The sequence below is a fragment of the Mustela lutreola genome, chromosome 8 (assembly GCF_030435805.1).
Source record: "Mustela lutreola isolate mMusLut2 chromosome 8, mMusLut2.pri, whole genome shotgun sequence".
NCBI classification, from domain to species: Eukaryota; Metazoa; Chordata; class Mammalia; order Carnivora; family Mustelidae; genus Mustela; species Mustela lutreola.
Window position 1 is genome coordinate 37,468,318 of NC_081297.1, and position 14,650 is coordinate 37,482,967.

The following is a 14,650-nucleotide window of genomic DNA, read 5'->3' on the forward strand; positions in this document are numbered from 1 at the left end:
CGAAGAGGCTTTGGTTTGCAGTGAACAGCACTTCGCCGCTACTTCCTCAGCAAGGCTACAGTCGCATTAGGGAAGAAGAGCTGCGGGAGAGCTTGTGCCTCTTGGGCCTTGCTTTCCCGGGCTCCATGTTCGCGTCCTGTGATGGCCAGGTCTTTCTGGGGGGTTGTTTCTCGTGTTCAGAGTAGGCGCCTGGTGGCAAGCCCCTGGCTCCACCACGGACAGGTGGCCAAGGAGCTGCTGTCTCCTTGGGACAAAGGCTCAGGTCAGGCATGCTTTCTGCCCAGACTCCTTCCTCAGAGTGGAGCCCTTTCCCCTCCCCTAATCTTCCCCTCATGTTGCCTTAGCAGCCAAGCTTCCGTCATTCTGCATTGACAGACGTGTCCCTTTCCTTAAGGCTCTTTCCACAGGCGCCACCGCGCTTCTCTCTCAGGCACAGGGGATGGCCTGGCAAAGAGGATTTCGCTCCAACCTGAGTGATCGTCTCATCCTCGCCCTGACTTCAGATGCACGAGATCTTGATTCAGGTCTGTAGATTGTTCTTGACATGTCTTCACCCAGAAACCTAAGCCTAGCTTGTGTTCTCAGACTTCCGTCTTTAGGTTTCCCTGGGCTGAAGGCTTTGTGTGACACAGACTGAGCCAGGACATCCAGTCAGCCACCCAGAGATGGGCCCCATTTCCTGAAGATGTGACTTCCTGTGGCCTTAAACCAACATCTCTACTCAACCTGGATATTCAGTCCTCTGTCCCAGACCGTAGCTCAAATCCATTCCTATGGTGGAACCTGACGCACAAGAGTACTCCTCCTTCCCAACTCTTTGAGTGGCAACCAGCTGCATGGCCCATGAGACCACGGTCACACATAGAAGACTCCCTGGATACACACAGGCATTGTGATCCTCAGCGTGAGCTTGTTTCCAAACAAAACCCCGCAGTAGCTGGATCAGGAGCCCACAGAGTGGGACTTCCAGGTCCCTAAGGCCAAATCCTCACCCTTGTTCATGTTTTCCAGGCACCCAGACCCAGAACCTGTCTCTGGAATGCCTATTTGGGTGTCCTCTGAGACGGAAAACAACATTCTTCCCTTCCCTCAGAGACACCAAACTCTTGGGAGCTGAGCAGAATCCCCAGAGGTGAAGAATTTCTCATGGACTCATGAAGCCACACCTACCTTTCGTGACCATCCCGGACACACACCCGACAGAAGAACCTGCGCTATGACACCTTAATTTCAGTACACTATGAGCTGCCCTCAGGGCCTGAACATCGGACCTGTGATCACCTCGGCCCTCACTCTAACCCTAGTTTGCTTTTGCAGATATCTCTCCCCAAAGCGCTGGCCCACATGCCCCCCCATGATGGGGCCTATGGTGCCACACCAGATGACTCTCCTTACACTCCCAAAGGAAACTCTGCCTTTCACGTTTGCCCAAACCCTGAAGATTAGGAGCAAAGTAAAATCCCCTGAGCCCACCTCAATTTCTAAGAAGGCTCTGGACCCAAATGCACATTCTGACACATAATCAGCCACTGCCTCCAGGCAGACATCCAAATCCAAGGGCCTGAGTCAGAAGTTTGAACCTACCATGACTATAGGACTTCATTGATACCCCAGTTTAGATTTTTAGGCACCTGTTCCCAGAGGCCTGTTCTCCAATACTGACTTATATTCCAACATGTGTTACTTGAGCCACACAACAGAACCGCTTCTGTCCCCAAAAGTATACCTTGCTTTTGGTAGCTGTGTCCATGTCTCAGTGTAGGAGAATCCTGCATGGCCTCTGACCACCCCAACATTCTAACGTCTCCCTGGATACAAACCAGCATTGTGATTCAACAGCATGAAACTCCAGGTCAACTCAGGCCGCTTGTAACCTCACCCCAGAGCCACCAGATCGAACCTGCCATGTTCCTTGCCTGCAGTGGTCAATGGAGTTGTGCTTTTCAGTCATCCATGCGGGAGAGCTCTGCACCCAAACTTTCCATATGGGGGACACTGGAGCAAGCATACCAGACTCACCCTGTCCAGTAGAAGGAAACCTTGCTATTTGGAGCATCTCACAAGCCTCAGGGTGGGAAATCCTCCATGGCCTCGTGACACCACCCCTCCATTTGGCGGTCATTGTAGACACAAACTCCAGTGTGAGCAAGCATCTGACATCTGCCCTTACTCAGGTCCTGGGTACCTCACATCAGCTGCTGCACACTGGAACTGTCTTTCGCTTGGCACTGAATTGAACCATAGATTATATTTACAAGTCCATCTTCACCTTCCTTGTCCCCAAACCCTCTTGATAGAGAACTTTGGAGCCACAATGCTGCATTCTGCCTACCACAAAGAAAGAAGACGTGCCTGTAGAGTCTGCCTGAAACCCCACATGAGGATCCACCTGCTTGGGCCTTGACGGCACCTTAATATCATAGGCCACTATGGGCACTCAGGCTCTGTCTGACACAGTTTGAGCCATGACCTCCAGACAGCCACGCAGACAGTGGGCCCCATATCCTCTAGGTGGGACATGTCATAGCCCAAAAACCATGATCTCTATCCAACATGAGTATTCAGGCATCTTTCCTAGACCATAGCTCAAATCCCTGCCTATGGGGGAACCTGAAGCACAGGAGAACTCCTCATTCCTGAGGGCAGGAAACCTGGCTGTTGAGATGGGTGTCCAACCTTCAGAGTGGGGCCCACTGTCACTCATGGGTGCCACCCTGGACACAAACAGGCATTGTGCCCCTAAGCCTGAGCATGCATTCAAATATGCCCTCTCAGTTGCATCACCAGGATACCGCATTGCAGGCCTGGTACTCCCCTAGTTCCAAATACTAACACTTGGCGGGATATTCCAGGCACTCAGGCCCAGAGCCCGTCTCTTGAATCCCTGTTTTGAGGCACCCCTAATATGGAAAACAGCCCTATTCCCTTCCGTGAAAAGGCCACCAAACTATTGGGAGCCGCTAGAATCCTTAGAGAGGAAAAGTTTCCCATGTATCCATGAGAACACATCTGCATTCCAAGGCCATCCGGGACACACAATTCAGATATAATAGCCTGTACTACCGCATTAGTATCACCCTCTTTACAGTTCCTGATGAGCTGCTCTCCAGGTCTATGCATTGGGCCTGCGATCGCCTTGACACTAACTCTAACCCAAGTTTTTCTTTGCATACGTCTCTCCCAAACCATAGCTCACATGCCCTCCAGGATCTCGTCTTTGGAGACACACCACAGGACTGTGCCTGTCATTCCCAAGGAAACTTCACCCATCATAGTTGCCCCAAACCTCTAGATTAGGAGAAACCTGCAAGGTCCCTGAGCCCACCCCAATATTGGAGGACACTCTATGCAAATGCACACTCTGAAACACCCTGATTCCCTACGTCCAGTCAGACACCCAAGTCAATGGTCCTGAGTCAGAATATTGAACCAGACATTGAACCAGGACCTCATTGGAACCCCCCATTAGTTTTTAAGGCATCTGTCCTCAGAGGCCTATTCTGGAATAAAAAAACTTATGATACAACATGTGGTCCCTGAGCCACACAACAGAACAACTCTTGTCCCCAGAAGGAAACCGTGCTCTTGGACATGTGTCAAACTCTCAGGGTAGGAGAATCCTGCAAGGCCCCTTTGCCAACAGTGCATTGTAAGATCTCCCTGGTAACAAACCAGCATTGTGACCCATGTGCAAGATATTCCATGTCAACTCAAGGCCTTGGTACTTCGCCCCAGAGTCATCAGAACAAAACTGCCATATTCCTCAGCTGCAATGGTCAATGGAGGTGTGCTTTCCAGGCATCCATGCCGAAGAGCTCTCCTACCCAAACATGGGGTCCTGTGGAGCAAACAAACCAGACTCCACCTGTCCAGTAGAAGGAAACCTTGCTGTTTGGAGCATCTCACAAGTCTCAGAGTGGGAAATCCTCCATGGGCTCTTGATGCCACCCCTCCATTTATTGGTCATTGTAGACACAAACTCTAGTGTGAGCAAACATCTGACATCCGTCCTTACTCAGGTGCTGGATATATCAAAAAAGACGCTTCACACTGGAACTGCGTTCCGCTTGGCACTGAATTGGACAGTAGCTTGTGTCTACAATTCCATCCTCACCCTACTGCTCCCCAAGGCCTCTTGATATTGAATTCTGGAGCCGCAATGCAGCATTCTGCCTCCCTCATAGGAAGAAGTGCCTGGTTAGTCTGCCCAGAATCCCCACATTAGGATCAGTCTGCTTGGCCCTGGAGGGAACCCCGATTTATAGACTTCCCTGGCCACTAGTGTTGTGTCTTACAGAGCCTGTGTCCCGACCTAGAGTCAGTCACAGGGAGTGCAGGTCCCATATCTAGCATGTGGGACTGGCCATGGCCCAAGTCTGTCATCTCTACCCATACTTGATATTCTCGCACCTTTCCCCAGATTTTGCTGAAATCCTTCCAATGGGGGAACCTGAAACACTATAGAGTTCTACTCCTTTTCCATGGAAGGACACCTGGGTGTTGAAATGGGTATCCAGCTCTCAAAGTGGGAGCAAGGTACATGGCCAATGTGACCACGCCAACTCCTGATGGCTCCCCAGGGCACAAACAGGCATTGTGACCCTCACCCAAGTATGCTTTCAAACAAACTCTCTCAGTTCCACCACAAGGTTCCTGCATTGCAGGCCTGGTACTCCCCTAACCCCAAATTCTAACCCTTGGTGGGATTTTCCAGGCACCCAGACTTAGAACCCATATCTAAAATCCCTGTTTTGGGGCACCTCTAAGATGTAAAACAGCACTCTTATTTTCCCTGAAAAAGCCACCAAGCTAAGGGGAGCCGCCAGTATCCTTAGAGACAAAAAGTCTCCCATGGATGCATGAGACCTCACCTACATTCTGAGGTCATTCTGGACACACAATCCAGATGGAAAAGTCTGTGCTACTGTCTTCTAGTCATCCGAATTACAGTTCCTGATGAGCTGACACCCAGGTCTATGCAATTGGCCTGTGATCACCTCGTGACTAATCCGAACCTGAATTTGTGTTTGCAGACTTCTTTCCCAAAACCATGGCTCACATGCCCTCCTGGATGGAGTCACTCGAGGTGCACCAAAGGACTGTGGCTGAATTCCCCAAGGAAACGGTGCCCAAACCTTCCAGATTAAGAGAAACCTGCAAGGCCCCTGAGCCCACTCCAATTTTGGCGGCTGTCTAGATGCAAATGCACAGTATGAAACACCTGATTAGCTACATTCAGATGGACAGCCACGTCAATGGTCCTGAGTCAGAAGATTGAACCTCACATGCCATTGGACCTCATTGGAACACCTGATTAGGTTTTCAGGCATCTGCCCTCAGGGTTCTGTTTTGGAATACCATCTTATGATACAACCTGTCCCTGAGCCTGGAAAACGCCCGGCAAACTCTCTTCGGGCGCCAGGCGTCTGAAGGGCAGCCCCACCGCGCATGGCCGGCATTGCGAGCGGTCGAGCATGCACCTCACCAGGAAGCCCTCCGTGAGGCAGGCTGCAGTGAGGCCGACGCCTCCTGCTAATCCTCGGCCTGGGGGGTTCCCTCCCTGGTGCTGTCTCATGAGGCCTGGCCCACCACGAAGACCGGGCTCGAAATTTCGCCTGATTCCCAGCCTTCTGTTTCCGGGGTCCTGTCCCTGGGTGCCTCCATCTGGGGAACCCTGGGTCCCGCAGCCACGCCTCCCCCTCCCACCCCAGCGCCAACGGTGCCTTTGGTTGCTTCGGACAAGACTCGGAGCAAGAGAAACCTGCATGCCCCTACTGAGGTCAGCCCCATCCTTGGGCGCCCCATCCGCACTAAAGACGGAGGCGGAAGCCCGGCCGTCACCTGTCCTTCAACTCTGCTCTGGGAACGCTCCTATGCACTGGGGCCAATTCTCAGGAGCGTTCTGCCCAAACCAGCATCGGTTTAGGCAGAATGCTCGTGAGAATTGGTCGGTGTTGGGCAGCCCTGTGGACCGCCCAGCTCTCCGTGGCCCAGGGCCCTTTCTCGCCCGGGGCATGGGTCGGCTACCTGGAAAACGCACGGAAACGACGTGTCCCACGCGGGGCCTCTGGCCCAGGGGAGCGTTCCCGGAGTAGAGTTGAAGGACAGGTGGCGGCCAGGCGTGCCCCTCCGTCTTTCGGGCAGATGGGGCGCCTAAGGATGCGGCTGACCTCATTGTGTGCACGCTGGTTTTCTCACTCCCAGGGTTGTCCGAAATGCCAAAAGGCACCATTGGCACTGGTGTGGTAGGGAGATGCGTGGCTGCAGGACTCAGGGTTCCCGATATGGAGGCCATGAGGGACAGGACACCGGAAGCAGAAGGCTGGGGAAGCAGGCGATAGTTTGAGCCAGGGCTTCGTGACGGGCCTGGCCCCATGGAACAGCACCAGGGATGCGACTCCCCGCAGGCCCAGGATTAGCAGGAGGCGTCGGCCTCGCCGTAGCCTGCCTCGCAGAAGGCTTCCTGGCGGGATTCCTACTGGATTGCTAGCAATGCTGTGCCAAGCCCCAGGGATGGGGGGGGCGGCCTTGCAGACGTGCGGCACCCGAAGCATGTTTGCCGGGCGTTTTCCAACCAATTCTCACGAGAGTTCTGCCCAACCCGGGATTGTTTTGGGCAGAGCGTTCGTGAGAATTGGCCGGTGTTTGGCAGCCCTGCCGACAGCCCTGCTCTCCGTGGACCAGGGCTCTTTCTTGCCCGGAAAACACAGGGAAACGACGCGGCCCACCCGGAGGCCCCGGCGCAGGGGTGTGTTCCCGGAGCAGAGTTGAAGGACAGGAGGCCGCCGGGCGAACGTCTTCGTCTTTAGGGTGGATGGGGCGCCCAAGAATGGGGCTGACCTCAGTTGGGGCATGCAAATTTCTCTCTCTCCGAGGACTGTCCGAAGCGCCCAAAGGCACCTTTGGTGACGGTGTGGGAGGGGGAGGCGTGGCCGTGGGACTCAGGGATCCCCAGATGGAGGCACCGAGGGACAGGACCCCGGAAGCAGAAGGCTGGGAAGCAGGCAAAATTTCGAGCCTGGGATTCATGGCAGGCCTGGCCCCATGGGACAGCGCCAGGGAAGGGACCCCCCAGGTCGAGGATTAGCAGTGAGGTCGGCCTCACTACAGCCTGCTCGGGGAGGGCTTCCTGGCGATGTGCGTGCTCAAGCGCTCGCGATGCCGGCCATTCCAGGTGGGGCGGCCCTGCAGACGTGCAGTGCCCGAAGCGAGTTCGCCAGGCATTTTCCAGCCAATTCTCACGAGGGTTCTGCCCAAACTGGGATAGGGAGAATTGGCCGGCCATGGGCAGCCCTGCGCAGCACCCTGCTCTCCATTACACAGGCCCCTTTCTCGACTGGAGCAAGGGTCGGCTTTCCGGAAAACGCGCAGAAACAAAACGAGTTTCCTCCAGGCCCACCCGGAGGCCCTGGCCAGGGAAGCATTCCCAGTGCAGAGTTGAAGGATGGGTGGTGGCTGGGCATACTGGGATCGGTTTGGGCAGAAAGCTCATGAGAATTGGCTGGCGTTGGGCAGCCCTGCGCACCGCCCTGCTCTCCGTGGCCCAGGGCCCTTTCTCGCCTGGGGCATGGGGCGGCTGCCTGGAAAAGGGGCAGCAAGCAACACGGCCCACGCGGGACCCCCGGCACAGGGGATTGTTCCCGGAGGAGAGTTGAAGGTCGGGTGGTGGCAGGGTGTGTGCCTCGGTCTTTTCGGGCTGAAAAGGACACCCAAGGATGGGCTGTCCTCAGTTGGGTCATGCAGGTTTCTCTCACTCCGAGGCTTGTCCGAAAGGCAAAGTGCACCGTTGGTACCGGGGTTGGAGGGGGAGGCATGGCCTCGGGACTCAGGTTTCCCCAGATAGAGGCACGGAGGGACAGGACCCTGGAAGCGGAAGGCTTAAAAGCAGGTGAAATTTCGAGCCCGAGTCTCGGGGCAGCCCTGGACCCATGGGACAGTGCCAAGGAGGGGACCCCCGCATGCTGAAGAGCAGGAGGCGTCGGCCTCCCGGCAGCCTGCCTCGCGGAGGGCTTCCTGGCGAGGTTCATGCTCGAGCGCTTGTGATGCCGCCCAGGCCCGGGGGAGGCGGCCCTGCAGAGGAGCGGCGCCCAAAGCGAGTTCTCCGGTTGTTTTCTGCAGGCTGAGGAGCTGGAGGCGTCGGCCTCGCCGCAGCCTGTCCCACGTAGGGCTTCCTGGCGGTGTTCGTGGGGCAATTGCTCGAAAAGCCGGGCCAGGCCCAGTGGGGCGGCCGTGCAGACATGTGACACCCGAAGCGGGTTAGCTGGATGTTTTCTAGCCAATTCTCACGAGCGTTCTGCCCAAAACAGAATCGGTTTGGGAAGAATGCTCTTGAGAATTGGCCGGCGTTGGGAAGCCCTGGGGACAGCCCTGTTCTCCGTGATCCAGGGCCCTTTCTCGCCCGGGGCATGGGACAGCAGCCCGGAAAAGGTGCGGAAACAATGCGGCCCACGCGGGGCTCCGGTGCAGGGGACTGGTCCCGGAGCAGAGTTGAAGAACGGGTGCCGGCAGGGCGTGCGCCTCCATCTTTTCGGTGGGATGGGGCGCCCAAGGATGGGGCTCTCCTCAGTTGGGGCATGGAGGTTTCTCTCGCTCTTAGGCTTGTCCGAAGCACCAAAATGCACCGTTGGCGCCGGGGTGGAAAGGGGAGGAGGAGCCAGGGGACTCGGGTTTCCCCAGATGGAGGTACGGAGGGACAGCGGAAGCGGAAGGCTGGGAAGCAGGTGAAATTTCGAGCCCGAGTCTCAGGGCATCCCTGGCCCCATGGGACAGTTCCAAGGAGGGGACCCTCAGAGGCCGAGGAGCAGGAGGCATCAGCCTCGCCGCAGCCTGCCCCACGTAGGGCTTCCTGCCAGTGTTCGGGTGCAATTGCTCGAAAAGCCAGGCCAGGCCCATGGGGGCAGCTGTAAAGACGTGCAACACCCAAAGCGAGTTCGCTGGACGTTTTCCGGCCAGTTTTCAGGAGCGTTCTGCCCAAACTGGGATGGGCAGAACGCTCTTGAGAATTGGTCGGCATTGGGCAGCCCTGCGGACCACCCTGCTCTCCGTGGCCCAGGGCCCTTTCTCGCCCGGGCATGGGGCAGCCGCCCAGAAAAGGCACGGAAAGGACGTGGCCCATGAGGGGTCCCCGGGGCATGGGAGCGTTTCCAGAGCAGAGTTGAAGGACCGGTGGCGGTAGGGCGTGCGCCTCCGTCTTTCAGGCGGATGGGGCGCGCAAGATTGGGTCTGACCTCAGTTGGGGCATGCAGGTTTCTCTCACTCTGAGGCTTGTCCAAAGCGCCGAAAGGCACCTTTGGCGCCGGGGTGGTAGGGAGATGAGTGGCCGCGGGACTCAGGGTTCCCCATACTGAGGCCACGAAGGTAGGACACCGGAAGCGGAAGGCTCAGGAAGCAGGCGAGTGTTGGAGTCCGGGCTTCGTGCCACGCCCGGCCCCATGGGACAGCACCAGGGAAGGAACCACCCCAGGCCGAGGATCAACAGGCTTCGGCCTCACCACATCCTGCCTCATGGAGGGCTTCCTGGCCGGTTTCCGGCTCGAGTGCTCGCGATGCCAGGCCAGGCCCGGTGGGGGAAGGCTGCAGACGTGCTTCACCCGAAGCGAGTTCGCTGGTTGTTGTCCGACCAATTCTCCCGAGCGTTCTGCCCAAACCGGGATTGGTCTGGGCAGAACACATATGAGAATTGGCCGGCATTGGGTAGCACTGCGGACCGCCCTGCTCTCCGTGGCCCAGGGCCCTTTCTCGCCCGTTGCATGGGCCGGCCGCCCGGAAAAACCGTGGAAATGACGTGGCCCGCCCGAGGGCCCTGGTGCAGGGGAGCATTCCCAGAGCAAATTTGAAGGACAGGTGGCGGCCTGGCGTTCGCCTCCGTCTTTTCGGCCTGATGGGGCGCCCAAGGATGGGGCTGACCTCATTGTGGGCAGGCAGGTTATCTCGCTCCGAGGGTTGTCCGAAGTGCTGAAAGGCACCGTTGGCACCGGTGTGGTAGGGAGATGTGTGGCTGCGGGACACAGGGTTCCCGATATGGAGGCCACGAGGGACAGGACCCTGGAAGCAGAAGGCTGGGGATGCAGGCGATGGTTCGAGCATGGGCTTGGTGGTGGGCCCGGCCCCATGGGACAGCGCCCGGAAGGGGACCCCTGCAGGCCATGAAGCAGGAGTAGTCGGCCTCAACACAGTCTGCCTCGCAGAGGGCTTCCTGACCGTGTTCTGGCGCGAGCCCTCGCGATGCTGGGCCAGGCTGGTGGGCAGGGGGTTGCGGCCCTTCAGACGTGCGGCGTTGGAAGCGAATTCGGCCTATTTTCCGGCCTATTCTCAGGAGCGTGCTGCCCAAACCAGGATCGGTTGGGCAGAACGCTCCTGAGAATTGGCTCGCATTGGGCAGCCTTGGGGTTCACCCTGCTCCCCGTGGCCCTGGGCCCTTACTTGCCTGGGACTTGTCACGGACACCTGGAAAATGTGACAAATGAGGCGACCCACCTGGGGGCACCAGTGCAGAGGAGCATTCCTGGAGCAGAGTTGAGATACAGGTTCCGCTTTCTCCACGTCCTCTCCAACACATGTTGATTCCTATCTTGCTGATTTGGGCCGTTCTAACTGGTGTCAGGTGCTATCTCAATGTGTTTTAATTTGAGTCTCCATGAGGGCTAGTGATGATGAACATTTTTTCATGTGTCTGATAGCCATTTGTATGTCTTCATTGGAGAAATGTCTGTTCCTATATTCTGCCCATGTTTTTATATGATTGTCTGCTTTGTGTGTGTTCAGTTTGAGGAGTTCTTTATAGATCCTGGATATCAACATGTTGTCTGTACTATCATTTGCAAATATCTTCTCCCATTCCCTGGGTTGCCTCTGTGTTTTGTTGACTGTTTCCTTTGCTGTGCAGAAGCTTTTGAATTGATGAAGTCCAAAAATTCACCTTTGCTTTTGTTCGCTTTGTTTTTGGAGACATATCTTGAAAGAAGTTGTTGTGGCCAGTGTTGAAAAGGTTCCTACCTATGTTCCCCTCTATGATTCTCATGGATTCCTACCTCAAGTTTAGGTCTTTTATCCATTTCGAGTTCTCTGTGTTTGGTGTAAGAGAATGGTCGAGTTTCATTCATCTACACATAGCTGTCCCAATTTTCCCAGCACCATTTATTGAAGAGACTGCCTTTATTCCACTGTATATTTTTCCTACTTTGTTGAAGATTATTTGACTGTAGAGTTTATTGCCCATATTGCTCTCTACTCAGTTCTACTGGTCTATGGTTCTGTTTTTGTGTGAGTCCCATGCTGTATTGGTGATCAGAGCTTTGTATAACACTGGAAATCAGACAACATGATGCTCCCAGTTTTGTTTTTCTTTTCGGCATTTCCTTAGCAATACAGTGTCTCTCTGATTCTACACAAATTTTAGGCTTGTGTTGGCTCCAGCACTTTAAAACATACCGGTGGAATTTTTTTGGAATGGCATTAAAAGGATCAATTGCTCTAGGCAGTCCCTTAACATTAAATGTCTAGACATTTTAGCAATGTTTATCCTTCTGATCCATAAGCATGCAATGGGCTTCTGTCATTTTTGTTTTCTTCAATTTCTTTCATGAGTGTTGTATAGTTCCTCACTTACAGATCCTTTACCTCTTTGGTTTTGTTTATTCCCAGGTATGTTCTTGTTTGGGTGTTGTAGCTAACGGAATCAATTCTCTAATTTCCCTTTCTGTATTTTCATTGGTAATGTAAGAAAGCCAATGATTCCTGTACAATGATTTTGTATCCTGCCACATCATTGGATTGCTGAATGAATTCTAGTAGTTTGGGGGTGGAGGCTTTTGGGTATTCCATATAAAGTATATCAAATGTGAAGAGAGAGATGACTTCATTGCCAATTTGGATACATTTTATTTCTTTTTATTGTCTGTTTGCTGATGTGAGGACTTCAAATACTATGTTGAACAAGAGTGGTGAGAGTGGGCATCCTTCTCATGTTCCTGATCTCAAAGGGAAGGCTGTCAGCTTTTACCCATTGAGGAGGATATTTACTGTGAATTTTTCATATAAACATTTTAAGAGGTTGACAAATATTTCCTCTATCCCTATACTTCGAAGCGTTTTAATCAGGAATGGATGCTGCCAAATGCTTTTTCGTCATCAATTGAGAGGACCATGTCGTTCCCTCACCTCTCTTATTAATTTGTTCTATGACATTGATTTGCAAATGTTGAACCACCCTTGCAACCTAGGCATAGATCTCACCCGATCATGGCAGATAATCTTTTTAATGTACTGTTGGATTCTATTAGCTAGGATCTTGCTGAGAATAGTAGCATCCATATTCATCAATTATATTGGTTTGAAATTCTCCTTCTTGATGAGGACTTTGCCTGGTGTGTGGATCAGGGTAATGCTGGCCTCAAAAAAAGTGTCTGGATGTATTCCTTCTGTTTCAAATTTTGGAAAGAGCTTCAGGAGAAGAGGTGTTAGTTCTTTTTTTAAAGTTTGGTGCAATTCGCTAGGACATCCTTCAGGACCTGGGGTCTTGTCGTTTGGTAGGCTTTTGATCACTGTTTAAACCCGTTACTGGATAACGGTCTATTCGGGTTGTACATTTCTTCCTTGTTCAATTTTGGGATTTAACAGTTTTCTAGAAATGCATCCATTTCACCTAGGTTGCTTAGCTTATTTGCATATACTTTTTTCCCAATTTCTTTTCAGTTTAACCATATTCATTGTTTTAGCACCACACCCAGTGCTCCATGCAATCCGTCCCCTCTCTATTACCCACCAGGTATTTCCCCAACCTCCCACCCTTGCTCTTTCAATGCTCTCTTAGATTCTTTTTCAGAGTCCATAGTCTCTCATGGTTCCCCTCCCCTTCCAATTTCCCTCCACTCCCTTCTCCTCTCCATCTCCCCTTGCCCTCCATGCTATTTGTTATACTCCACACATAAGTGAAACCCTATGATAATTGACTCTCTCTGATGGATTTATTTCACTCAGCAGAATCTCTTCCAGTCCCGTCCAGGTTGCTGCAAAAGTTGGGTATTCATCCTTTCTGAATGGAAGCATAATACTTCATAGTGTATATGGACCACATCTTCTTTATCCATTCTTCCAAGGGCATCTTGGTTCTTCCCACAGTTTGGAAAGCGTGGCCATTGCTGCTATAAATTTGGGTTACAGATGGCCCTTCTTTTCACGCCATCTGTATCTTTGGGTTAAATACCTAGGAATGTAATTGCAGGATTATAGGGAAGTTCCATTTTTAATTTATTGAGGAATCTCCACACCATTCTCTAAAGAGGCTGCACCCCTTGCATTCCCACCCACAGTATAAGAGGATTCCCCTTTCTCCACATCCTCTCTAAAACATATTATTTCTCGTCTTGCTAATTTAGGTCATTCTAACTGGTGTAAAGTGACATCTTAATATGATCTTAAATTGAATCTCACTGATGCCTAGTGACGATGAACATTTTTTTCAAGTGTCTGACAGCCATTTGTATGTCTTCATTGGAGAAGTGTCTGTTCATAACTTCTGCCTATTTTTTGATATAATTATCTGTTTTGTGTGTGTTGATTTTGAGGAGTTCTTCATAGATCCTGTATATCAACCTTTTGTCTGTACTGTCATTTGTAAATATCTGATTTTGACGAAGTCCCCGAAGTTTATTTTGGCTTTTGTTTCCTTTGCCCTTGAAGACATATCTTGAAAGAATTCGCTGTGGTTGACATCAAAAGATTACTGCCTGTGTTCTCCTCTAGGATTCTGATGGATTCCTGTCTCACCTTGAGACAGGAATCTTTTTATCCATTATGATTTCCTCTTTGTGTATGGTGTAAGAGGATGGTCGAGTTTCCTTCTTCTACATAGAGCTGCCCAATTTTCCCTGCACCATTTATTGAAGAGACTGCCTTTTTCCCACTGTATATTTTTTCCTGCCTTCTTGAAGATTATTTGTCCATAGATTTGATAGTCCATATCTGAGCTCTCTATTGTGTTCCACTGGTCTAGGGGTCTGTTTTTATGCCAGTACCATGCTGTCTTGGTGATCACAGCTTCATAATAACCCTTGAAATCAGGCAACGTGGTGCTCCCCTTTTGTTTCTCTTTTCAGCAATTCTTAGCAATACGGGGTCGCTTCTATTCCACACAAATTTTAGGCTTGTGCTTGTTCCATCTCTTTGAAAGATATCGGTGGAATTTTTATTGCAATGGCATTAAATGGATCAATTGCTCTAAGCAGTATACACATTTTAAGAATGTTTGTTCTTCTGATCCATGAGAAATCAATGGTTTTCCGTCTCATTGGTTTTCTTGCATTTCTGTCATGAGTGTTCTCTAGTTCCTCGAGTATAAATCCTTTACCTCTTTGATTTGGTTTATTCCCAGGTATCTTATGGTTTGGGTGCTGTAATAAATGGCATTGATTCTCTAATTTCCCTTTCTGTATTTTCATTGATAATGTAGAAGAAAGCCACTGATTTCTGTATCATGATTTTGTATCCTGCCACATTCTTGAATTGCTATTTGAGGTCTGATAGATTGGGGGTGGAGTCTTTTGGGATTTCCATAACGATTATGTCATGCTTGAGGAGAGAAAGTTTGATTTCTTCGTTGCCAACTTGGATACCTTTTATTTCTCTTTGCTGTCTGATTGCTGTTGCCGAA